This window comes from Arabidopsis thaliana, chromosome 5, assembly GCF_000001735.4.
Source record: "Arabidopsis thaliana chromosome 5, partial sequence".
In the NCBI taxonomy this organism is placed as follows: Eukaryota; Viridiplantae; Streptophyta; class Magnoliopsida; order Brassicales; family Brassicaceae; genus Arabidopsis; species Arabidopsis thaliana.
The window spans coordinates 12,880,037-12,906,794 of NC_003076.8; the positions used below are offsets into that span (position 1 = coordinate 12,880,037).

A 26,758-nucleotide genomic window follows, 5' to 3' on the forward strand; every position below is an offset into this window, starting at 1 on the left:
GTAAAGAAACCGATGATTTATATACCTAAAGTTCTGTATGTACTCTATATCACTAAAATGGGTGGTTTTCAGTAATTTTTATCGATAGATTGGATAAAAATATGTGGATTTCAAAAGTTTGTCTTCTGAAGTTTTCCAAAACGTCACAAAACAGTCGCTCTTTGCAACTTATTTGGGACGAAAAAAGAAAACAGTCGCACTTTGCAACCAATTACCTACGTTGTACCAACTCTCGATTTTTGTGTTTCGAAATTTTAAAGTTTGGTGTGTTTATATGTTTTCTTAGGAATTGATACTTTAAAATTTGATCGATATTAGATATAAAAACATAACCAAACACTTCAATTCAGAAATTTACAAACTAAAAATTCAAAAAAACCTAATGTATATAATAAGTTCCATGTTGTGTCATTGTCATGATTGATATTTTTAAACAAATTCTAAAATAAGTTACGAAATCTATGATTTATATACCTAAAGTTCTGTATGTACTCTATATCACTAAAATGGGTGCTTTTCAGTAGTTTTTATCAATAGATTGGATCAAACTATGTGGATTTCAAAAGTTTGTCTTCTGAAGTTTTCCTAAACGTAACATACTAGTCGCTCTTTGCAACTTATTTGCGACGACAAAAGAAAACAGTCGCACTTTGCAACCAATTACCTACGTCGTACCAACTCTCGATTTTTGCGTTTCGAAATTTTAAAGTTTGGTGTGTTTATATGTTTTCTTAGATATTGATACTTTAATTTGATCGATATTAGATATAAAAACATAACCAAACACTTCAATTCAGAAATTTACAAACTAAACATTAAAAAAAATCTAATCTATATAATAAGTTCCATGTTGTGTCATTGTCATGATTGATATTTTTAAACAAGTTCTAAAATAAGATACGACACCGATGATTTATATACCTAAAGTTCTGTATGTACTCTATATCACTAAAGTGGGTGCTTTTCAGTAATTTTTATCAATATATTTGATCAAACTATGTGGATTTCAAAAGTTTGTCTTCTGAAGTTTTCCAAAGAGTCACAAAACAGTCGCTCTTTGCAACTTATTTGCGATGAAAAAAGAAAACAATCGCACTTTGCAACCAATTACCTACGTATCACTAACTTTCGATTTTTCCATTTCAAAATTTTAAAGTTTGGTCTGTTTATATGTTTTCTTAGACATTGATACTTTAATTTGATAGATATTAGACATAAAAACATAACCAAACACTTCAATTTGGAAATTTACAAACTAAACATTCAAAAAAACCTAATCTATATAATAAGTTCCATGTTCTTTCATTGTCATGATTGATATTTTTAAACAAGTTCTAAAATAAGTTACGAAACCGATGATTTATATACCTAAAGTTCTGTATGTACTCTATATCACTAAAATGGGTGCTTTTCAGTAATTTTTATCAATAGATTGGATCAAACTATGTGGATTTCAAAAGTTTGTCTTCTGAAGTTTTCCAAAACGTCACATACCAGTCGCTCTTTGCAACTTATTTGCGATGACAAAAGAAAACAGTCGCACTTTGCAACCAATTACCTTCGTCGTACCAACTCTCGATTTTTGCGTTTCTAAATTTTAAAGTTTGGTATGTTTATATGTTTTCTTAGACATTGATACTTTTTTTTGATCGATATTACATATAAAAACATAACCAAACACTTCAATTCGGAAATTTACAAACTAAAAATTCAAAAAAACCTAATCTATATAATAAGTTCCATGTTGTGTCATTGTCATGATTGATATTTTTAAACAAGTTCTAAAATAAGTTACGAAACAGATGATTTATATACCTAAAGTTCTGTATGTACTCTATATCACTAAAGTGGGTGCTTTTCAGTAATTTTTATCAATAGATTGGATCAAACTATGTGGATTTCAAAAGTTTGTCTTCTGAAGTTTTCCAAAAAGTCACAAAACAGTCGCTCTTTGCAACTTATTTGCGACGAAAAAAGAAAACAATCGCACTTTGCAACTAATTACCTTCGTCGTAGCAACTCTCGATTTTTGCGTTTCTAAATTTTAAAGTTTGGTATGTTTATATGTTTTCTTAGACATTGATACTTTTTTTTGATCGATATTAGATATAAAAACATAACCAAACACTTCAATTCGGAAATTTACAAACTAAAAATTCAAAAAAACCTAATCTATATAATAAGTTCCATGTTGTGTCATTGTCATGATTGATATTTTTAAACAAGTTCTAAAATAAGTTACGAAACAGATGATTTATATACCTAAAGTTCTGTATGTACTCTATATCACTAAAGTGGGTGCTTTTCAGTAATTTTTATCAATAGATTGGATGAAACTATGTGGATTTCAAAAGTTTGTCTTCTGAAGTTTTCCAAAAAGTCACAAAACAGTCGCTCTTTGCAACTTATTTGCGACGAAAAAAGAAAACAATCGCACTTTGCAACTAATTACCTTCGTCGTAGCAACTCTCGATTTTTGCATTTCTAAATTTTAAAGTTTGGTATGTTTATATGTTTTCTTAGACATTGATACTTTAATTTGATCGATATTAGATATAAAAACATAACCAAACACTTCAATTCGGAAATTTACAAACTAAAAATTCAAAAAAACCTAATCTATATAATAAGTTCCATGTTGTGTCATTGTCATGATTGATATTTTTAAACAAGTTCTAAAATAAGTTATGAAACCGATGATTTATATACCTAAAGTTCTGTATGTACTCTATATCACTAAAATGGGTGCTTTTCAGTAATTTTTATCAATAGATTGGATCAAACTATGTGGATTTCAAAAGTTTGCCTTCTGAAGTTTTCCAAAAAGTCACAAAACAGTCGCTCCTTGCAACTTATTTGCGACGAAAAAAGAAAACAGTCGCACTTTGCAACCAATTACCTACGTATTACTAACTCTCGATTTTTGCGTTTCAAAATTTTAAAGTTTGGTGTGTTTATATGCTTTCTTAGACGTGGATACTTTAATTTGATCGATATTAGATATAAAAATATAACCAAACACTTCAATTCGGAAATTTACAAACTAAACATTATAAAAACCTAATCTATATAATAAGTTCCATGTTCTTTCATTGTCATGATTGATATTTTTAAACAAATTCTAAAAATAGTTACGAAACGGATGATTTATATACCTAAAGTTATATGTACTCTATATCACTAAAATGGGTGCTTTTCAGTACTTTTTTGTCAATCGAATGGATCAAACTATGTGGATTTCAAAGTTTGTGTTCTGTAAGTTTTCCAAAACGTCACATACTAGTCGCTCTTTGCAACTTATTTGCGACGACAAAAGAAATAGTCGCACTTTGCAATCAATTACCTACGTATTACCAACTCTCGATTTTTGCGTTTCGAAATTTTAAAGTTTGGTATTTTTATATTTTTTCTTAGACATTGATACTTTAATTTGATCGATATTAGATATAAAAACATAACCAAACACTTCAATTCGGAAATTTACAAACTAAATATTCAAAAAAACCTAATCTATATAATAAGTTCCATGTTCTTTCATTGTCATGATTGATATTTTTAAACAAGTTCTAGAATAAGTTACGAAACCGATGATTTATATACCTAAAGTTCTGTATATACTCTATATCATTAAAGTGGGTGCTTTTCAGTAATTTTTATCAATATATTGGATCAAACTATGTGGATTTCAAAAGTTTGTCTTCTGAAGTTTTCCAAAGAGTCACAAAACAGTCGCTCTTTGCAACTTATTTGCAACGAAAAAAGAAAACAATCGCACTTTGCAACCAATTACCTACGTATTACTAACTCTCGATTTTTCCGTTTCAAAATTTTAAAGTTTGGTCTGTTTATATGTTTTCTTAGACATTGATACTTTAATTTGACAGATATTAGATATAAAAACATAACCAAACACTTCAATTCGGAAATTTACAAACTAAACATTCAAAAAAACTAATCTATATAATAAGTTCCATGTTCTTTCATTGTCATGACTGATATTTTTAAACAAGTTCTAAAATAAGTTAAGAAACCGATGATTTATATACCTAAAGTTCTGTATGTACTCTATATCACTAAAATGGGTGGTTTTCAGTAATTTTTATCGATGGATTGGATAAAAATATGTGGATTTCAAAAGTTTGTCTTCTGAAGTTTTCCAAAACGTCACAAAACAGTCGCTCTTTGCAACTTATTTGGGACGAAAAAAGAATACAGTCGCACTTTGCAACCAATTACCTACGTTGTACCAACTCTCGATTTTTGTGTTTCGAAATTTTAAAGTTTGGTGTGTTTATATGTTTTCTTAGGAATTGATACTTTAAAATTTGATCGATATTAGATATAAAAACATAACCAAACACTTCAATTCAGAAATTTACAAACTAAAAATTCAAAAAAACCTAATGTATATAATAAGTTCCATGTTGTGTCATTGTCATGATTGATATTTTTAAACAAATTCTAAAATAAGTTACGAAATCTATGATTTATATACCTAAAGTTCTGTATGTACTCTATATCACTAAAATGGGTGCTTTTCAGTAGTTTTTATCAATAGATTGGATCAAACTATGTGGATTTCAAAAGTTTGTCTTCTGAAGTTTTCCAAAACGTAACATACCAGTCGCTCTTTGCAACTTATTTGCGATGACAAAAGAAAACAGTCGCACTTTGCAACCAATTACCTTCGTCGTACCAACTCTCGATTTTTGCGTTTCTAAATTTTAAAGTTTGGTATGTTTATATGTTTTCTTAGACATTGATACTTTTTTTTGATCGATATTACATATAAAAACATAACCAAACACTTCAATTCGGAAATTTACAAACTAAAAATTCAAAAAAACCTAATCTATATAATAAGTTCCATGTTGTGTCATTGTCATGATTGATATTTTTAAACAAGTTCTAAAATAAGTTACGAAACAGATGATTTATATACCTAAAGTTCTGTATGTACTCTATATCACTAAAGTGGGTGCTTTTCAGTAATTTTTATCAATAGATTGGATCAAACTATGTGGATTTCAAAAGTTTGTCTTCTGAAGTTTTCCAAAAAGTCACAAAACAGTCGCTCTTTGCAACTTATTTGCGACGAAAAAAGAAAACAATCGCACTTTGCAACTAATTACCTTCGTCGTAGCAACTCTCGATTTTTGCGTTTCTAAATTTTAAAGTTTGGTATGTTTATATGTTTTCTTAGACATTGATACTTTTTTTTGATCGATATTAGATATAAAAACATAACCAAACACTTCAATTCGGAAATTTACAAACTAAAAATTCAAAAAAACCTAATCTATATAATAAGTTCCATGTTCTTTCATTGTCATGACTGATATTTTTAAACAAGTTCTAAAATAAGTTACGAAACCGATGATTTATATACCTAAAGTTCTGTATGTACTCTATATCACTAAAATGGGTGTTTTTCAGTAATTTTTATCAATAGATTGGATCAAACTATTTGGATTTCAAAAGTTTGTCTTCTAAAGTTTTCCAAAAAGTCACAAAACAGTCGCTCTTTGCAACTTATTTGCGACGAAAAAAGAAAACAGTCGCACTTTGCAACCAATTACCTACATATTACTAACTCTCGATTTTTGCGTTTCTAAATTTTAAAGTTTGGTATGTTTATATGTTTTCTTAAACATTGATACTTTAATTTGATCGATATTAGATATAAAAACATAACCAAACACTTCAATTCGGAAATTTACAAACTAAAAATTCAAAAAAACCTAATCTATATAATAAGTTCCATGTTGTGTCATTGTCATGATTGATATTTTTAAACAAGTTCTAAAATAAGTTACGAAACAGATGATTTATATACCTAAAGTTCTGTATGTACTCTATATCACTAAAGTGGGTGCTTTTCAGTAATTTTTATCAATAGATTGGATGAAACTATGTGGATTTCAAAAGTTTGTCTTCTGAAGTTTTCCAAAAAGTCACAAAACAGTCGCTCTTTGCAACTTATTTGCGACGAAAAAAGAAAACAGTCGCACTTTGCAACCAATTACCTACGTATTACTAACTCTCGATTTTTGCGTTTCAAAATTTTAAAGTTTGGTGTGTTTATATGTTTGCTTAGACGTGGATACTTTAATTTGATCGATATTAGATATAAAAATTTAACCAAACACTTCAATTCGGAAATTTACAAACTACACATTATAAAAACCTAATCTATATAATAAATTCCATATTCTTTCATTGTCATGATTGATATTTTTAAACAAGTTCTAAAATAAGTTACGAAACCGATGATTTATATACCTAAAGTTCTGTATGTACTCTATATCATTAAAATGGGTGCTTTTCAGTAATTTTTATCAATAGATTGGATCAAACTATGTGGATTTCAAAAGTTTGTGTTCTGAAGTTTTCCAAAACGTCACATACCAGTCGCTCTTTGCAACTTAATTGCGACGACAAAAGAAAACAGTCGCACTTTGCAACCAATTACCTACGTCGTACTAAATCTCGATTTTTGCGTTTTGAAATTTTAAAGTTTGGTATGTTTATATTTTTTTCTTAGACATTGATACTTAAATTTGATCGATATTAGATATAAAAACATAACCAAACACTTCAATTCGGAAATTTACAAACTAAACATTCAAAAAAACCTAATCTATATAATAAGTTCCATGTTCTTTCATTGTCATGATTGATATTTTTAAACAAGTTCTAAAATAAGTTACGAAACCAATGATTTATATACCTAAAGTTCTGTATGTACTCTATATCACTAAAATGGGTGCTTTTCAGTAATTTTTATCAATAGATTGGATCAAACTATGTGGATTTCAAATGTTTCTGTTCTGAAGTTTTCTAAAACGTCACATACCAGTCGCTCTTTGCAACTTATTTGCGACGAAAAAAGAAAACTGTCGCACTTTGCAACCAATTACCTACGTCGTACCAACTCTCGATTTTTGCGTTACAAAATTTTAAAGTTTGGTGTGTTTATATTTTTTCTTACATATTGATACTTTAATTTGATCGATATTAGATATAAAAACATAACAAAACACTTCAATTCGGAAATTTACAAACTAAACATTCAAAAAAACCTAATCTATATAATAAGTTCCATGTTGTGTCATTGTCATGATTGATATTTTTCAACAAGTTCTAAAATAAGTTACGAAACTGATGATTTATATACCTAAAGTTCTGTATGTACTCTATATCACTAAAGTGGGTGCTTTTCAGTAATTTTTATCAATATATTGGATCAAACTATGTGGATTTCAAAAGTTTGTCTTCTGAAGTTTTCCAAAAAGTCACAAAACAGTCGCTCTTTGCAACTTATTTGCGACGAAAAAAGAAAACACTTGCACTTTGCAACTAATTACCTTCGTCGTACCAACTCTCGATTTTTGCGTTTCTAATTTTAAAGTTTGGTATGTTTATATGTTTTCTTACACATTGATACTTTAATTTGATCAATATCTATACTACTAAGAGAGAATGAGGGGCAGAAAAATGACAAGCCATTTAAACCGATTTTTTAATTTTACGTTACAAGAAAAATAAAGACGAATTAAGGGTAAAAGCGTCAATTACCCCATGTTTTCGAGCCAACCCGAGCCGCATGAGGATCCGATCCGGAAAAGAAACACGCGGATCTTCATTTAAACGTAATGGGCCTCTTCTCATCTTCTTCTTCAGGCGGCTGGAATGACATTTGGCCCATTATCACAAAATTTCGACGCAAACAACATCGAAGAAGATCTAGATTTTCCCTCCTCTCCAAGATATTCTGTGATTCACTACGATATTCTCCAAATGACAACTAATAAGTTTGATTCCTAAATTCGTTTGAGATAGTATATCAACAATTATGATTGAGATTACCTATAAAACCGCAAATCCAAATCATCTCTTAAAGATCCTGCCAAGCTCAATATTTTGCCGCTTCTCCAAGATATTCAATATTTCTGGAATATATTCTGCAAATCACAACCAAATAGGTATGATTCCTATATTCGATTAAGATAGTATATTGAGTTATGATTGAGATTACCATAAAATCCGGTTGTGATTTAGGGTTTTAGTTGTAATTAGTTAGTATAAATACTCAATCAATAACATCAATTCTAATCCAATTCGGATTCCTTTTCTTCGCAGCCTATCACATAGTCAATGAGTTTACCTTTAGGTTTAACGTATATTAGTGATGTCAAGCCTTTCAAAACGAATTGGCGTGTCCGAGTCAAGATTCTTCATCTGTGGAGGCAAACCAAACATAATGTTGTAACGTTGTCATTATATGTGATGAAAATGCATACTTGAGTGCTATTGATTATATATATGAATCTATATTAATTCAAGAAGTTTGATTACAAGATATTCTAATTTTTCTCCTTTTTAATTTGGTTTTGATATAGGGATCTAAGATGCAGGTCACTCTTAGAAAGTATTATATTGGCAAGTTTCACAGGTCAATGAAGGTCGGTGATTGGAGGATCATTGATAACTTCACTTTGAGTCCTTCCACTGGCAAGTACAAGATATCGAGTTTGAGCTATCGCATGGGCTTTAACCACAACACTGATGTGAGTCAATGTGATCCTGTATTGAATAGTGTTTTTCTTGATCTTGCAGATTTTGAAGGGATTAAGAACGAGAGTTATGATGAGAATGTTCTAATTGGTTAGTATTTTCAAAATTTCCTATCATGTTTTAACTCAAACAAACAAGTGATATGTATTTGAATATTAACAGAGTAATCTTTACAATGGCAGACATATTAGGTCAAGTGGTCAGTGTGGGTAAAGTGGATGAGATTGTTGCTCAGAACAAACCAAACAAAAAACTAGAGTTTCAAATAAGAGATGCTAGGCAAGTCTTCAATATTGTTATACATAATTTTGATTCATAGCAGTTATGTGTTCAAACAAGTAATATTGATATCGTGAAACTCTATATTGAAGCAATGAGCGTTTGTCTTGTACTTTGTGGGGTGTGTTTGCTGAGAAAGTATTCAGTGCTTTAAAAAGTGTAAAGCATGACGAGAAGACAGTGGTTCTTATACGCTATGCTAAAATCAATAATTTCAAAGGTATCCACTCTTCCCTTAACTATGTCTAAAGTTATCATATTGAATGTATATTTGCATGTCTAACAAATATTGTCTAATTCTGTTAACTAGTTGAGATTAGTATTACAAGTGTTTTTGATGTTTCGGATGTCAACATCAATCCGGTTCATGTTCTTGAGGTGGAGCTGTTCGTAAATCGTAAGTGTTGATTTAAATTATGACTTACATTGTTCTGTTTAAATTCACAAACATGTTAACTAGTCAAATGCTTATTTACAGACTACCAAGTGATGGCCTTGCTCTAACTATTCAGGATAATTATGTAAACCGTGACATCATTAAGATTAAATCAGTTGATTTTTTTTATTATCCTGCCAAAAAAATTGTTGATTTATTTCATGGGAGAGATGTAAGTTATATAACTCTATTTTTACCGATTTTAGTTATGATTTAGGTATAGGTTTATAGAGTCTAATTGTTATTTCCTGAATCTTTTTTTAGTCCTTTTCAGGTCTTTACATGTTTGGGATGCATTTGGAGATTATGGAGCATGCTAGAGATCAACAGACAACTTAAGCTGCAGAAACATTCCGGAGACGAAAATGCACGTAGGTGTCGAACGACACCATTCCTGGTGTCGAGCGACACCAATACCTGACGGTAATTTCGAGACGCAACTTATTGATGTTTTGAAGATTTCCAAATTCGGCCCAGAACTTTTTTCTATGTTTAATTAAGTCCCAACACGTTTTAAGACATATATATATATATAGTTTTTAGGTCATTGTTTTAGACCCTAAGCTTTGGGAGGCTATTCCCTGGATCTCTTTTGTACTTTGGCAGCAAAACCCTGTGGAAACTCCCTTTTGGATCTTTCTTACTCTTTCCTCTTGTTATTTTCATCATTGATTTCTTATTCAGAATATGATTTGTGTTTCTTTGATCATGTCTGAGTAATTCACTTGTTAGGTTTAGGGTTTCTCATTAGGGATTTAGATGATTTAGTAGATTGTCCCTTGTTATGTTATCTGTATGATTCTTCATCTTGATTGTTCTTAATACTAGTTCTAGAGTACCTAACTGGAACTTGATATTAGATAATAAGTCTGCCCACCATAGGTACTTGCTATTTGATCTATCATAGATGAGCCTAGGCATTTAAGAAAGAACAGGTAGGCTCATAGAAGGGATCTGGTTTAGATACTAGGTGAACTAATCAGACTTGATAATAATGCATGTTTAAGTTAAAGATCTCTCGGCTTCTCCTGTTATTCTTAGCTATAGGCATAGGGAGTTTCGCGGAACGCCACCGGTTACTCTAAAATCATAACTTGAGTTCGAGAACTGTTCAATAACAACTTAGCTATTTCTAGATCTACTATCATCTATTTTTTGAGAATACCCTAAGCCTGACGCTTTTATTATCTTGTTTCACAACAATCCAATCGATTGCTATTGTTTACTTTTGTTTCTCTTTATTTTATTTACTATTTTACTTAGCATAATTCGATTTGCCATTAGTCTATTGCGTGATCAGAGAGCTTTGTGAATTTGATCTCTAAGTGCTGCAACTGACCTCTTTATTTGAGAGAGTGGTCTTAGGATTAATTTGACCTATATCAGTAAGTATATTTGAAATAAATCCTAAATTACTGTGTTTAGTTTAGGTACCTATAATTGTTATTGTATTGAAAATCAGGTTGGGCAATGGAGAATACTTGGTTCCATTTTTGCCATTGATACCGATTGGGGATGGTTCTATTTTGGATGTCCTAAATGTAACAGAAAAACTGAGTTGGTGAAAGAATCAACTAGTACCATTAAGAGGATCCAAGCACCTACGAAACCTAAGTTCTGGTGTGACAAATGTTATGAGAGCATCAGAAATGTTGAGGTAAGGTAAGAATTACTCTTTTATTTTGTAAAAGATAGAAAATAATTATGTCTCCTAGAAGTCCTTACATAAAGTAAACATGTTTATAAGTGTGAATTATTTTTATATGTATAATACACTCTACTCCAGGTACAAGCTTCATGTTCGTGTAATGGACCAGACAGCTTAAATTAAACTCATGGTGTTTGAAAATAATGCAACCAATCTCATTGGAAAAACTTCTGAAGAGTTATTAGATGGACAATACGAGGAGGTATTATTTTATATACTGTCATTCCATTAATAGATATATGTCTATGTTTTTGAATGTAGAGTACTAATGTGAGACATGTATATAGATTGAAGATCCTACCATCATACCTGATGTCATCACTAATTTTTGTGGAAAGACATTCCATTTTCTGGTAAGTGTTGAGAAAGTCAATATTTATGGTGGTAAGGATATTTACAAAGTTACAAAGGTGCATCTTGGAACAGACATAACCAAAGAAGAATCAGGTTTGCTTGAAGACACTCATAATGATCCACTAACAATTGGGTCTGAGGAACAGGTATGATTAAACAACTTAATACAATTTGTTTTTCTTATTAAGTGTTTTGTACTCTTAACTTATTATATTTCTCGATTTTGTGCGTTAGGGTCAATTGATGTTAACTAATAGCAGCGAGAACTGTTCTGATGCTACAAACAATGAACTATGTACTCCTTCATCTAAGCGTGGTTCAGCTGAGTTGTCTCATATAGTTGATCAATCGAGTACTACTAAGAAGTTATGCTCTAGAGTTAACTCAGAAAATGGAGATGATGAGATTGGAACCAATGTGATAATAGAAGATGCCGATGAGATTGGAACCAATGTAAGGATGACGCTGGAAGTCTACTGAAAGCAGGAGTAGTTGAAGAGATTGAGCCTCAAGCCTCAAAAGCTAAAGGATTAACCAAAGTGAAGACACAAAGATACAAGAAATAAAATTTGAGTATTCTGTTTTCACAGTCTTTAGTTTGTTTTGCATTTAATAAAAGTCAGAATTTCTGACTTAGTTTATGTTTTTCAATAAGTATTAAGAACATTTTCAATTGTTATTTTATTGACTTACTTTCGTTTTGGTGTTACTACTATATATTTCAACATGTTCCATAGGTACTTACTTTCGTTTTGGTGTTACTACTATATATTTATACTCTTATACAAACTTCATTTCCTTAACAATTGTTGACAATCGGTTTCAAGGTTAAACTAAAACATATGAAAATAGAGAATTATATGTGTTGTTTTATCCTCATTCTACTTGCATCTATATTATATATAATATAAAGTAAGATGTGATGTATAAGAAATATTGTGATTAATCTGTATTTTCAAATATCTAAAAGATCAATGGATCTTGAAATCCTCAAAAGAATCTGTCTAAATTCAAAAAGAGTAATCATTCATTGGCTGAAATCTGAAAATTCATTTGTGATATAATTTATTTCGAAAAAATAAGAACTTACGTTTATTGGAAAGATCAATAGACTCTCTCCTTATCTCATTCATTTTCCTGTAAAGACAAAACACTTTGAAGTGTTAGAGAAATTCTGGAAATGTCAAACTTCAAGACCTTCTCTGACTTGCGTCCTAAAAAAACAAATGTTCTGTATTTGTTAAGCTACTGAGGTTGTGGAATTGGCCTCCTAATTACTTCAGGAAAGAACCTACTATGATTTTAGTTGATGAGAAGGTATGAAAATTGTTTTGCAGTTTTTATTTCGAGATTAGTTGTTATTTACCAGATCTTTTGGTTTTTTTATATCCATGCAATATCTTTACCCAGATTTTATACTCTATATATTTAAAAAAGACAATGCTTATCATTTTGAACACTCTATATAGATTCACTGATATTTTATATATGATCTCAGGGACATCGAATCGATGTTAAGTCTTCAAGACATGCATACAATGAAGAATTGATTTATACATTAACAGATGGAAAATGATATATACTCTCAAACTTCAAAGTGGTTGTAGCTAACCCACTTGAAAGATTCTCTTCTCATGTGTTCCAAATTGAGTTTTTGAAAAAGACTACAATGGAACATGTTGCGCCTAAGAGTAGATACCATTTCATTGAGTGTGTTGATTTCCATACTATCAAACACGCAGCTCCTATCCAAAAGAAACTTGTTGTTGGTGAGTTTTTTAGTAGTTATTTTCCGTACAGTGAATTATATAATTTGGCTGAAGATCATAAAATTTAAACTTGAACCTTTGTTATTATCAATTTACAGATGCAATGGGAGTAATTGAATCAGTATCTCCCATCGGGAAGATACCTTGGGTTGCTAGAGAGGGGGAGAGTGACTTTGCAACAAGATACCTGGTTTTCACTATGAAAGATTCTCTGGAAGTTTTTTTACTTTCTATATTATTAAGATAGATAGTTAGGACTTTTCGAATATTTTTTGAGTACACTTCATATTATAGGCATAAGTACATCAAATGTGTTGCTGTAAGAAGTTCTTGTGAAGAGTTTGAAAGAAAATGGTACAAGAAAATAAGAGAACCTAATTTTAAGATGGAGCATGTGATGATTATTCTGCGTTTTCGGAAAATTTCGGAGTTTGAAGGTGCGTTTCTTATTACTTATTAGTCTGAATTATCTCGAGATCATGATATTTATGATTTTCAATTTCTTGTGAATGGTTAACAGGAAAACCATGCTTGATAAATGTTTATGGTTATTCAAAGGTGCACATTGATCCAAAATTTTGAGGAATCGACAAGAACAACTATCTGTAATCTACAGCCTTATTCCCTGTATCGTAAATTCCATAACAAGTATATATAGACATTAACTTTGTATGTTTTTGGTATCTGTTTTGTAGGAGTAACTTTGCAGGATCAGATGATGAGGATGATGACATTTTCATGGAGAGTGTAGATTCCAATCTCAAGTATATACAGATGATGAGTATGTTTTTGGTATCAGAGCCAGTTAAGGCCATTCCGGTTCCGACCCGGAGGGTCAATGTTTTTTAAAAAATCATTTTATGAAAAAGATTTTATAAAAAAAAAAATTGAGTGATTGATTATATGTTTTGCTTGATCTATGATTGATTGCCTTGATTGAATTAAAGTATTATTTGATTAAGTGAATTTTCATATTTGCTTAGTTTCTTTTTGGGAAGACTTAATTACATTTCTTGTGATACTGGAAATGTAATTTGGATTCTCATGTTCTCTTTGCTTTAGTATGGCGTTAAGAAGTGACAAGGAAGGATCATGGTAGCCATGAAAGGCTAAAGGGTAAGTTTGCCGAGAACAGAAATGGAAGAAAGTATTATCAGAGAATAAGAGCTTAGAGACATTTAAGGTAAGACGGATGGAAACTGTCTAAGTCATAGACATGTAAAGATGTTAACTTATCAATGATGGGGAAGGAGCCCTAGAAACTATTAAAAAAAAAGGAATGGGAAGGAAACCAAGGTCAAGTGCCTCAGCACATGTGAGCCTGTACGAACATGTTGAATGATAGTTAGCTTGGAGGCCTTGTTTGCCTAAGTAGTTGTTTTGTTCGCAATTCTTCTACTTTGGGCTCTAATAGTGATCAGTGCTTGTGCGCTAGAATTCGGTGGAGATGGACAAGTTATATGTTCTTTTAAGCAGTCATCAAAGTAGTGCAACGGAAGGATACACGTCGTTAGAAAACAAGTGTTGATTTTTTAAAAAACGGTAAACTGAAAGTTTTAATGAAGGGTCTTATGCTAGTATACCGTAAATGTAGATGTGGTGTTTGCTAGAGCTACAAGTAAGTGATTTTATATGGAAATAAATCACCGTCAAAAATTTGAGGATGAATTTCATTTAAGTGGGGGAGAATTGTAACACCCCAAACCCAATAACTTGAACCCACCCTATTTGTTTTGTTAAAAACAAAAGTCCATAGAGCCCATTGAAGCCCAAGTGAAGCAAGTCACAAAATAATAAGGGTTTTGTTACATGTGTATGTATATATGCTTATGTCGTCATCTTCCCGCAGCCTTCTCACGTCATCATCTCCAGCAACTCATTATTAACCTAAGAACATCAAATCAACTTGATCCCAAGCCACCATCACCATTGACGTTGAGATTGGAGTTGTTGGAGCATGTGGTTTTGTTTTTGATCACGTACAAGTGTGGAGTGAAAGCGAACGTCATGGATCATCACCGTTAAACAACGGCTTGATTGGATAGATCAAGTTAGCTTTTGGGTTTTTGTGTGAATATGTGAAAGAAGGAAAAGGTTCAAGTGGTGGAATTGGTGATCCGTTTCCTGTCACGTTTTGATGGAGTTTGGGCGAGTTCTTAACGGTTCTGTATAGATCTCGTTCCCAAGTTTTCAGAACAGTTTTTCGATCCAAAATCAGAGGTAAGATCAATCGGGAAATCGCGTTTAAAGTTGGTGAATAGTCACAGTTTTCAGAGCGCAGTTTTTTCTAAAATATCTGAGAAACATTGTAATTTCAGGTAGAGGTTCTGAGAATCAGTTTCCCGTTGAATCAGAGAGAATAAAGTGCAGTTTAAGGTGTGTTTTCAATGAACACGATGTGAAGAATCTATAGCCGCTAACATAGATAGAATCGAGATTATATTCAAGAAGTTATGAGTGTTTCTTTCTGGTCAAGTAACTGCAAAGTCTGTCAAATTCAGGAAACCCTAAACGACAGTTCAAGATGACTTGTTGACGACAACGTTTGGAGCTTGTAATGAAGTCCGATCGGGATGAAACTCCGTGGAGTTAATCATTATACTACTATCTACATATTCAACGGTGGGATCACGTTTCTAACGGTTAGTTCCTGACTTATAAGTATGTTTCCGAGACAGATTTATATGGAGTAAATCATGACGAGTTTTTATTGTTTTATTGGGAAATTGAGCTTGACTTGAGCTAAAGCTTTGTAGGAGCTTTCATTAATCATGGATTCAGGTCTTGGTTGAAGGAGAACTAAGTTAGAGCTTAAGAGCATGTGGTCGCAGTTGAGATAGTAAGTTTGTCTAAATGAGGAAGAAGGAGAATTCTGTTGTCATCTTCAATAGGCCAAGGTGAGGGTGGTATTTGCGAAACATGATATCATTTTCTTTTGTTATGCTTCTTGACGCATAATATGTAGGCTTAGATCTGATTGTATAGGATTAGATTACATGATGATATGAATTTATGATTGTTGAGTATGATGTTTGATAATGTGATGTTATGTATGATATTATAAGTATATGTATGTTAAGTATGATTATGAGTATGTATGTATGATTAATGTATGACTAGGGAGAATCGAGCTATGGGCCGTGGTCTCCCTAGTGATGTGGATAGTGATGGACCGACGGGTTAACATCTGGTCAAGAACAGCTGAGGAGCCTGGAATAGGAGTGTCTGAGCCACGAGGGCCAGCCTCCACCACGAGGGCCAGCCTCCACCACGAGGGCCAGCCTCCACCTACGAAGATGACTGGACCTAACGATGTGTATGTTTATATTAATATAAATAAGATGATTGTTATGAATGTGTTATTAGAAGTTAAAACATGTTAGGTTGATTGCTTGTGTCTATGTTTATATGTTATGATGATGGTTGTATAGCTTTAGAAAGTGTTCTATGTTTCAGTGGGCAGAGTTGATTCTCCTCACTGAGTATTCTTTACTCACCCCCTTATAATATGCTCATTGATTTGTATAAGAAATCAATTGTGCTATGTTTTATGAACTATGTTTATTTTCATATGTTGTAAGTTGGATTTCCTGTGACTACTTTAGTAAAGTTTGCTTATGTATCCTTTTGTTTAACAACACCTAGCATGAAATGTATTACAACCCGTGATAACTTTAATGACAAGAGTAATAGAAGAATCATCTAACCTTAATGCATTGTGCTATTTTCTCCGACTTCAAATTCCTTAAATTTTAGTAAGGCAACAATGTTAGTATATATTAACTAAATTGGTTTGATTAAATATTTAAAAATTTGTTTTGGAATTTAAACATAATCAACCATTATTTATATCCTTGCTGAATCCAACTACTTTATTGTCATTATCTACTTAACATATCAGCAATCATTAGCAAAAAGATCTTTCTATATTGTGATTGGCTACAGAATCGGTTAGCACATAATTATATATTGACTAAATGATTTGAACGAATATATAGCAAGAAACCTTTCATATATATTCACTGAATCTATTCAACTTTCCTCGTGCTTCTTCAATATATATATATATATATAAGACCAATATTAGGTTAACTTCCGTCAATCTATCTTTTCTCTCAAATCTGAGGAAGAACCATTCAAACTTTTAATGGCCGAGAGAAATTATATCCCTGATCTAAATTTACACAGGAACAATCATGTTCTATACGTGAAAATTTTAAGCATCTGGGACAATCCGTCTATGATCAAACCAACTCCTACTACCATGATCCTCTGTGATGTGAAGGTGAGTAACTATGATATATTTTTGGATTGTTATTTTGGTTTTTACTTTCTATTATTGTTCAAAGAATTTTATATGGTTCTCTTTTTATTCAGGGAAACAGAATCGATGCTAGAGTACCTTGGGGCGATTATATGAACAATTTCAAGCCTAGCCTATTTGAAGGAAAGTCGTATTACCTTGCTGACTTTCGATTGAAGAGAGCAACAACAATACCTAAGTACTCAGATTTTCATTATGAAATCGAGTTTATGTGGAAAAATGTGGCTTGTAAGTGATAGAGCTGAAATAAGTTCTCTCCATTCATCCATGCTGATGAAGTCAATGCTGAGTCTGAGGATTATGTAATCGGTAATATAAACCTTATTTATATAGTTTATGGTTTCTTGCAATTGTAATTCCTTAGTACTAAAATTTTGATTCATTCTGAGTTACTGTTCTATTATTGTTAGATGCTAATGGAGTCATATAATACCCGTCTCTCTCAACCTTGAGACGGCGTACTTTCATCTTTTTCCATTCATTTATTCAACTTCTTCAAATTAAATCTTGCAATAATATATCATAATTTCGGGAAACTTTCTTTTATTAAGAATCAAAAATAAATTGTCTTAAAATAGTAGTATAAATAAACTAAAATCTTTGGATAAAAATGTATAAAGAAACCGTGTTTAGAAATACAAAAAATAACGAAAAATCAAATAAAACCCCAAAGTTCCCGAAATAACACCAAGCGAGCAGCTACTCAACATTCTCTTCCTCACCTGAGGGAAAAGAAAAGGGGATGAGTAATTAATTACTCAGTGATGGCAGTCAAAACTGTCCACTGAATCACAATACACGATTATACTTTCACACAATATCCATCTTTCTTCTTCACAAAAAGAACAGGCGCTCCCAACGGTGAACTACTTGGCCTCACAAATCCTTTGTCTGTAAGCTCCTCTAATTGCTTCTTCAGTTCAGTCATTTCTGTTGGAGCTGGCCGGTAAGGTGCCTTAGATACTGGAGCAGTCCCTGGCTCTAACTCAATGGTGAAAGCATCTCCTCTACTTGGTGGCGGTCCTTGGAGCGGTTTAAAAACATCTGAGTACTCTGCTGCTATATGAATATCCTCTAATTTTGTTCATGTATCTCCTTCGTCATGAGATTGTTGCCAAGTAAGCTTCAGGGCCAGTCCACTGTAAATTATCTGCTTGAATCATCGAAAGGATCGGCCCGCTACGAGTTTCGACTCCCTGAAACATCAAGTTACCCTCTTCTCGAGTAAAATTAACCCGCAACCTTGGGCAGTCCAAATTAGCATTATGTCTCTTCAACCAACCCATCCCGAGGATTATCTCATAACGGTTCAACTCCATCTCTAGGAAATTTCCAAACAACTCCACACCTTCAATCTCTACAGGGACATCCCGATAGGTCCGTGATGACTTCACCAATCCTGGCCCTGTGGTTTCAACTTTTCTCCGCTTTTCCGAATACTCAATTCTGGAATCCCAACACTTGGCCAACTCAGGACTCACAAAACAGTGTGTAGCTCCACTATCAAACATAGTGTAGGCTTTGACTCCTCCAACAAGAACCGATCCTACACAGGTTCTTAAACTAAGCAAGACAAGAACAGCAAAACAAGCACAAGCAGTCCTCATCCAGAAATGGAAAGAAAATCACTTAATAAATTTTTAAGAAGACTTACCAACAATCGGGTCTGCGCCATCCTCATTAACATCCTCCTCGCCTGCTATGGCATACACTCGAGGTCCCACTGCTTGCCTCTTTTGCGGTGGTGGCATAACCCCTCTGTTCTGATTTCCTGGTTGTCCCCCAGTCAAATTCACTTTACATTCCCTTGCAAAATGACCTGGCTTTCCACACCTCCTACAATTATTGTCTTTTCCTGGACAATTCGACCATACATGACCAGCTTGTCCACAACTGAAGCAATTCCCACTCTTACTCCAACAAGCTCCGCTGTGCCTCTTACCACATGTGGCTTAATGTTGACAATTTTGGACTGGTACTGCTCCACGATTATCCCAAGTGCGCTTCTGAGATTCAGCTCCTTTTGTTACATTTGCTTGAGCCCTCTTGAGAGCCATAGCTTCCTCCACAAGTTCTATCTCCAACCTAGCAACCTCCTCAACTAACTCAACCAGGCTAGTGCACCCTCGAATGGAGGTACGAGTACGAATATCAGCCCTTAGTCCCCTCATGAATCTTTGAATCATATCCTGCTCTCCAAAATTCTTCATAGTGAACATCCTTAGACAGCTGAACTCCTCATCATACTCACGAACGGTCCTCGTGCCCTGACGAAGCTCCATGAACTCATGATCTAACTGTTCCATAGCTTCCCGCGGAAAGTACTTATTATTGAACTCCCTTAAGAAATCCTTCCAGGTAGGCACATATCCAGCAGGCAAGCCCCTCTCAAAAATTTTCCACCAATGATCTGCTTCTCCCCTCAGGTAATGCACTGAAAAATCCTTCTTAAATTCCTTCGGGCACCTCGCTGTCCTGAAATTTTTCTCCAACATCTGCCTCCAATCATCAGCGCGAACCTGATCAAATCCACCACTGAAATACTTTGTGCCCATGGTACTCATGAGCATCATCGTCCCAAAATATTTGGTCTGTGCAAGCGGCACTGGTGGCTGATAGTACTGAGGTACTTCAACCCTAGGTGCTGGTGGCAGTGGCGGTGGCTAATGGTACTGAGGTGCAGCAACTCGAGATGCCGGTGGCGGTGGCGGTGCATACACCGGTCGATCCAAAATCTCACGCATCATGTTTTGGACCTCCTGCATCTTGGTCTGATTCGCTGCAATCTCTGCTGCATGAGCTGCATTAGCTGCATGAGCTGCCTCATATGCTTGAAATGCCTGAGCTGGTTGAGCTACCACAGGTGGGTGGTCTTGTCCAACAACTGGTGCATTCGCTACTCGGTTTACCCGAGCGTTCGCAGGACGTCCTGATCTTCTTGGCGGCATTTTCTGTTTACACAAGACTAAACATTAGGACCCTTATAATAACCGAAAATTTACACTACTACTTTAAAATTAAGTCTAGCACATTTGGTGTTTTTTTTTTTTTTTTTTTAAACCCCTTTCCCTATTTCAATACTGAAAACTCTTTCTTTTTAAAACGCTTTCTAAAACTATAAAATACAAGAAAACTTTTTTTCATAAAAATAAATATAGATATAGTTAGTCTTCCGGGTCAACACATGCTTGACTTTAAACCTCCGCTCTGATACCAGTTATAATACCCGTCTCTCTCAATGTTGAGATGACGTACTTTCATCTTTTCCATTCATTTATTCAACTTCTTCAAATTAAATCTTGAAATAATATATCATTATTTCGGGAAACTTTCTTTTATTAAGAATCAAAAATAAATTGTCTTAAAATAGTAGCATAAATAAACTAAAATCTTTGGATAAAAATGTATAAAGAAACCGTGTTTAGAAATATAAGAAATAACGATAAATCAAATGAAACCCCAAAGTTCCCGAAATAACACCAAGCGAGCAGCTACTCAACATTCTCTTCCTCACCTGAGGGAAAAGAAAAGGGGGTGAGTAATTAATCACTCAGTGAAGGCAGTCAAAACTGTCCACCGAATCACAATAAACGATTATACTTTCACACAATATCCATTTCATAAGCATAGACTCAAACAAAAAGCATATAGCTTAAACTTTCCTCGTAAGCTATAACAGACTAGCTTCCGTCTTGCTCACCGCAAGATCTTTTGTTTTCTTTTCTTAGTTTTTAACATATGTTAACTTATGGCTCCTCAAGCCTATTTATGGAAGACCACGGCTCGTAACTCGATCCTTCCTCTCATTGCTCGTCAGCGATTAATAACCTGTAATGAACTCGTCGGTTCCATTACAGTCCAACATCCTCAATCTTATCCTTTCTTTAATATCATTATTCTCTTTATTTATTTCTATATTTTTATTTAAAACTACATCTTAAAGACGTCAAACAAATCAACATGTATATCACGCTAACAACCTAACGCATAACATCACACAACATATTTTATAATATTTTAACAATTAATTCCTAATAATTAACAATCAACACCCAATGTCTAATCCTATACAAATGAACTTCAAAAGTACAAAAGTAGAAAGGTGATACTCTGTTTCCACGGATCCCGCCTTCGCCTTAGCAACTCGGTTGGATAACACGGTTTAGGACTAGCAACAACGGAAATTGGTCCAATAGCGATCTCAATCTGCGACGGTTTAAATAACCGGTCAAAAATTAATTTCCAAAAATAATCTATTATTAATTTCATAACCAACCCAAATTATAACTCTTGATTAATTGGTTTGACTATACTTCAATAAATTAACTAAAAATAATATAATAAATTAACCCAACCAAGTCTAATAATTAACTATTGAACGTGTACGACTACACGTAACACTACAACCATAAATTGAATCCACGCATGCACGTGAATAAAAGCTTCCGGTTTAGCAGCATTTAACCAACACTTTAATAACTAAACCAATGAACCAAGTCATCTTCTTCTTCCTCACGACACAATTTCACGTAACCTCTAACTCAACAAACGATTCATTGATTTTAACTGGTTTAGATCATGGTTTAGTAATCAAGGCAAACATAACAACAACAAAACCAGATACGAGACAAGGTTTGATGAGTTACCTTCCTCAACAAGCTTTCTGGTCGGTTTCACGTGACGGAACGAACGGCGAAGTGGAGGACTTGTTATCACAGATCTGTGATGGTTAAATCCATGATTAGATTTATTCAACAATCCTAAAGAAAGCTAAGAGATCAAAACCGAATTGATTCACGTGTGTTACCTCTCCGGTGATTCATGCGGTGGCTCCGGCTCAACACAACAACGATCACCGGTGGTCTGAGTTGTGATGCGTCGGTTCACAACAAGGGTTTGAGTTAGGCTGAGCACTTAAACATGACAAAAGAACAAAGACTTGAGTTGAGATCGAGACTTACCGTGTTTGACGGCGTAGGGTTTTTGTGGTGTGACTCGCAACTTGCGTTTCATTTTTATAATCTCGTGGGATCATTAGGTTTTCACTTAGGTTCAAAACATTAGCGAGCTGGACTTGGGCTTTATGGTCTAATTGTAAAATAGGGGTGTTACAAGTCATAACAACTGTCTCAACTGTGTCGAGGTTTCCATATTGTTGTCGTGAAGGGGAAACAGACTATGAGGCCAGATATGTGACATTTACCATCAGAGATAATCTGTAAGTTAACAATCATGGATGTATATTGGTATTGAAATTCGTTAGGAACAGAAGTATATGTGTAGTCTGATAAATTTGTATTTTCATTGGTTGTAGTGATAGGATCATAACATGTGTTGCTAGAGGGAGTGCGTGTGAGTCTTTTCTGTCAAAGTTTTATCGACTTATAGGTATAAAAAGTTATAACTACGAGCCAATCACTATAGTCCTCCGGTTCTTTAGAACCTCTATGTTTAAGGGTTAGTGGAAATTCGTTAATATGTTAGTCACATTCGTGTCAAATGTAAAACCCTGTGATCTATAACTAATCAACAGAATGATAACAAATATTATAGGATCTAAGGCATTAATCAGCGAGTATGGGTGTTCAAGGGTCTTCATTGAGATATCTTTTCCAGACTTTGATGTAACATGTTACATGTATGTGAAAGACATTAGATAATTTGCTTTTGTTCATTAGATACTAACTATTCAAGTCAAAATGACATCTTTTTATATTTTTGTTACAGCAATTTTTTTTGGATATGAACCAGATGGGTCTGTTGAAGGGAGGATTGAGTATGTTGCTGAGGACTAATCCTAGAGTCAGATTCGTCTTTCCAAGGATTTGTATAAGCAATTTACATTGCTTTTAAAAATAAAACTGTTCATTGCTAAGTTGATTTTGGTTTTATCTATTGAACTATTGTTGGAATGTTTGTTTGACTTATCATACATTGTGTTCTTTTTGGTAGAGATGGTTTCAGTTTAATCTTTTTCCTATTTGAAACTGCAAGTTACTATTTTCTTTAAGCAGGTAAAAATCAAGTGTAGAGTTTCAAAATGAATAGTTGAAAATTTTAAATATCCGGCTATTTTATATAACAATAACTTAGTTCATATTTACAGAAAATATACCTATGCAATATAAGAGTTCTTAGTATCTAACCGTAGATGGAGATGATGAGTTCCACTCTTAGCTCTTCATCTGTATACAAGAAAAAAAAAATGTTAATATGAACTAAGTAATTTAAATCAAGTTTTATTACATAAAAAGTAAAATTATAACACATCGAAACCTCCAATACAAGCCTAAATTATAATTTCATATATAGTATCAATATGTATATAATCTTTCCATAACAATATATGATATCTTAACTAAAATATTCTTAGAATATACTCTCTAATATATTCAGTTAGTATAAATAACAAAAATGTAAAGATTACACTTAAAATCAGATATTATATATATATTAATAATATTAATCAGTATATAACGTTTCAGTTTCTCGAGTTTTGGATGTTCTAGAACTGTTTTCTCAATGATTGCAACTCTTCAATCTGCTATAAAATAGACAATTCCGTGTTTGTGTTTACAGACTTCTTTTAATTTCTTAGATTCTTCCTCTAGTTTAGAGACCGATAGGAGTTATCAATCTCAATGGAGAGGATGAACCTTTTATCTGACATAGGTGTTCACATCACTAAATGGCGTGTCTATGTGGAGATTCTTGGTCTCTGTCATCATAATCCACCGCGAGATGGTGTTGAAACCACGATTATGCTGATCGATTCAAAGGTAATTGTATAAATTAGCATATCTTACACTGTGACTTGATGGAATTTGAAACCCTAAATTTCTAAATTTAATAATTTTGAAATTTTTATGTAGTATAATCGAATTGATGCTACTATTCAAGAAGGCACCATTCTGTGGAAGTACAAGGATGTACTCAAAGAGGGTTTTTGGTATTACATGTCCGACTTTCGAGTTGTGGTTAATACCATGCCTGTTAGATACTCATTTTGTTCAAAACAGATCAAGTTTCTCAGAGAAACAACCATGTGGCATGTTCCTTCACTTTCAACAAGTAGATTTTTTTAGTTTGCGGCTCCGAGTGATGTTGAGAATGCTGCACCGCAGGATATGGAGTTTCTGTCTGGTAATCTCTTATTTTCTATTTGAGATCATATGGTACTCTATTTTCTGTAACTTATTTTCAACTGAATCTATTGTCATATATTCTTAACAACTTACTCTATATTAAACGTTTCAGATGCAATGGGTATTATTACAAGGGTTTCTAACATTAAGAGATTTCCATTTGTATGTCGTCAAAGAGAGACAGATTATGAAGCAAGATATGTGAAATTCACGATTGCGAACAACGTGTAAGTCTTTTCTTAAGGAAATAGATCTCAGTCTATTTATACTCTTAGAATATAACCATTGATAATCTTATTAGTGATGATATTGAGTTTTCTGTAATAGGGGAAACGAGATAATCTGTATTGGTGTTGGTAGGATATGTGAGTGGTTTGTGAACCACTGGTCAAAGAGAATCAGTTTGATTACTTACAATTATGAACCTATCGTCGCTGTTCTCCAAAACTAGAGAATCACAAATTATCATGGTGATTACTTTGAATTTTATTTCTAAGTAAAACTATAGATTCTGTCTTCATGTTAATATAGAAATCTTTTTTTAAAAATTACAGGTAAGAATGTTCTCATGAGTGAATGAGGCTTTTCAAAGCTATACATCGATCTTAAATTCAAAGAAATTGATATACCAACTTGGTTGTAAGTATACATATTTTTGCTTATTTTTATACTTTAATTGTTAACATTACTAATTGCCAAGATGATTTTGAAATGCAGCCGCGGATACATGATTGAAGATGATGAGGACGATGTAATGATGGAGGTCGTTGAGGAGAACTAAAGCTATGATGAAGTTTGTGTTTTGTTTTTTGTTTTTTGAAGTTAAACTCTGTTCTTTTTGTACCTTTCTATCTCTCTTAACGTGTGGATTCTATTATATTTTGTAATGGTTTAAGGATGCTTTATTTGATGTATATTAATCTATGTGAAATGAAAAGTTTCCTATGAAATGTTAATAACTTAGTTCTTATATAACAAACAAGAATTTACCTTAAAATAAGTAGTCAATGGCTTATAGACTTGAGAAGAATTCATACCACTTGAGACTCTCACAACCACAATGATTCCCTTTAGTCCTCGAGTTGATCCTATAAAAAGAAAAAAGATCTTAATAAATTATAAATTGAATAATCGAATTCTCTTTAAGAAAACAAAATAACCATATTTACATAGATAAAGATCAATAAACTGGATCATGTAACCAATTAATAACTGTTTCCATATAAATAGTTTATATCTTAATCAGTTTAGTTAAATAACACAACAGCAAATATTCTGTCAATCTTTTCTGGCCGGAGAACAAATAAAAGAGCACATAACTAGGTTAACATATTATAGAAAAGTCAATTCTCACATATGAAGGTTTTAAGTGTTTAGCTATCACTTTTGCTGTATTATCTTTTCTTTGTTCACCATGTCAAAAAGGAAAAAAAATTCTTGAAAGTCAAGATTCAGATTTGTCTAATGCTATTCAAAACACATCTGATAAGCGGTTTAGACATGGAGAAGCCTCTAAAAATACACCTCCGTTATTCAATGGACCAAGTGCGAAGAAATCAGTGCCAGTTAGTTTTGTTTTTAATAGGGTTCTATGTGATATTACAAATCAAAGAGTTCATACACCAAGCATTAGGCAAACGCCTGGCACATTGCAGTCTTGTTTCACATCAAAAACAAGTTAAGTTTACAGATCCATCTATATTATATATTTAAGCTTTATATGTTGTCTTTTTTAACATAACTACATTTAACAAGATTTATTTATGAAATGTTAACAATGCAGCAGGAATCGATCTTTCAAGTCCTATTCAATCATATCGAAGGCATTTAACATATGATGATAATCTACATTCAGATGCAAATGATTCTCAGTATCCATTTGGTAAGTCATGGGTTACAAACTTGAAACATCTCATGTCGTTTAATACTATCTAACGTTTTGTTATATTCAGAAAATCATATACCAAATTCCAACCTAAGTTCTCCATGCACAACAACTAATTTTGAAGAAGGAGAGACATCAAACCCGTCTAAGGATAAAAGATTGTTTAGAAACTTTACCAATGACATTCCTCTTAGGGTAAATGGCGTCACACATTGTGGACGAGGAGACAGAACCGATGATCTCATTCTTCCTGAGTTTCTGCAATCAGGAAATCAAATGAA

At 33.0% G+C, this 26,758-nt stretch overlaps 6 pseudogenes across 6 annotated transcripts; 5 read left to right on the forward strand and 1 right to left on the reverse strand.

Moving 5' to 3' along the window:
* Positions 1–8,157: 8,157 nt before the first annotated feature.
* Positions 8,158–10,944, forward strand: AT5G34431 (annotated as a pseudogene; the record flags this gene model as incomplete). Its single annotated transcript has 1 exon — positions 8,158–10,944.
* A 2,079-nt stretch (positions 10,945–13,023) lies between these two features.
* On the forward strand, positions 13,024–13,972 carry AT5G34450 (annotated as a pseudogene; the record flags this gene model as incomplete). The annotated part of the gene is made up of 4 exons: positions 13,024–13,123; positions 13,222–13,313; positions 13,401–13,560; positions 13,833–13,972.
* A 3,298-nt stretch (positions 13,973–17,270) lies between these two features.
* Positions 17,271–17,683, forward strand: AT5G34460 (annotated as a pseudogene; the record flags this gene model as incomplete). Its single annotated transcript has 2 exons — positions 17,271–17,408; positions 17,501–17,683.
* Positions 17,684–18,252: 569 nt separating this feature from the next.
* AT5G34480 lies at positions 18,253–20,412 on the reverse strand (annotated as a pseudogene; the record flags this gene model as incomplete). Its single annotated transcript has 1 exon — positions 18,253–20,412.
* A 1,672-nt stretch (positions 20,413–22,084) lies between these two features.
* On the forward strand, positions 22,085–23,107 carry AT5G34500 (annotated as a pseudogene; the record flags this gene model as incomplete). Its single annotated transcript has 4 exons — positions 22,085–22,155; positions 22,516–22,665; positions 22,762–22,904; positions 23,001–23,107.
* Positions 23,108–24,088: 981 nt separating this feature from the next.
* Positions 24,089–25,648, forward strand: AT5G34520 (annotated as a pseudogene; the record flags this gene model as incomplete). Its single annotated transcript has 1 exon — positions 24,089–25,648.
* Positions 25,649–26,758: the final 1,110 nt, after the last annotated feature.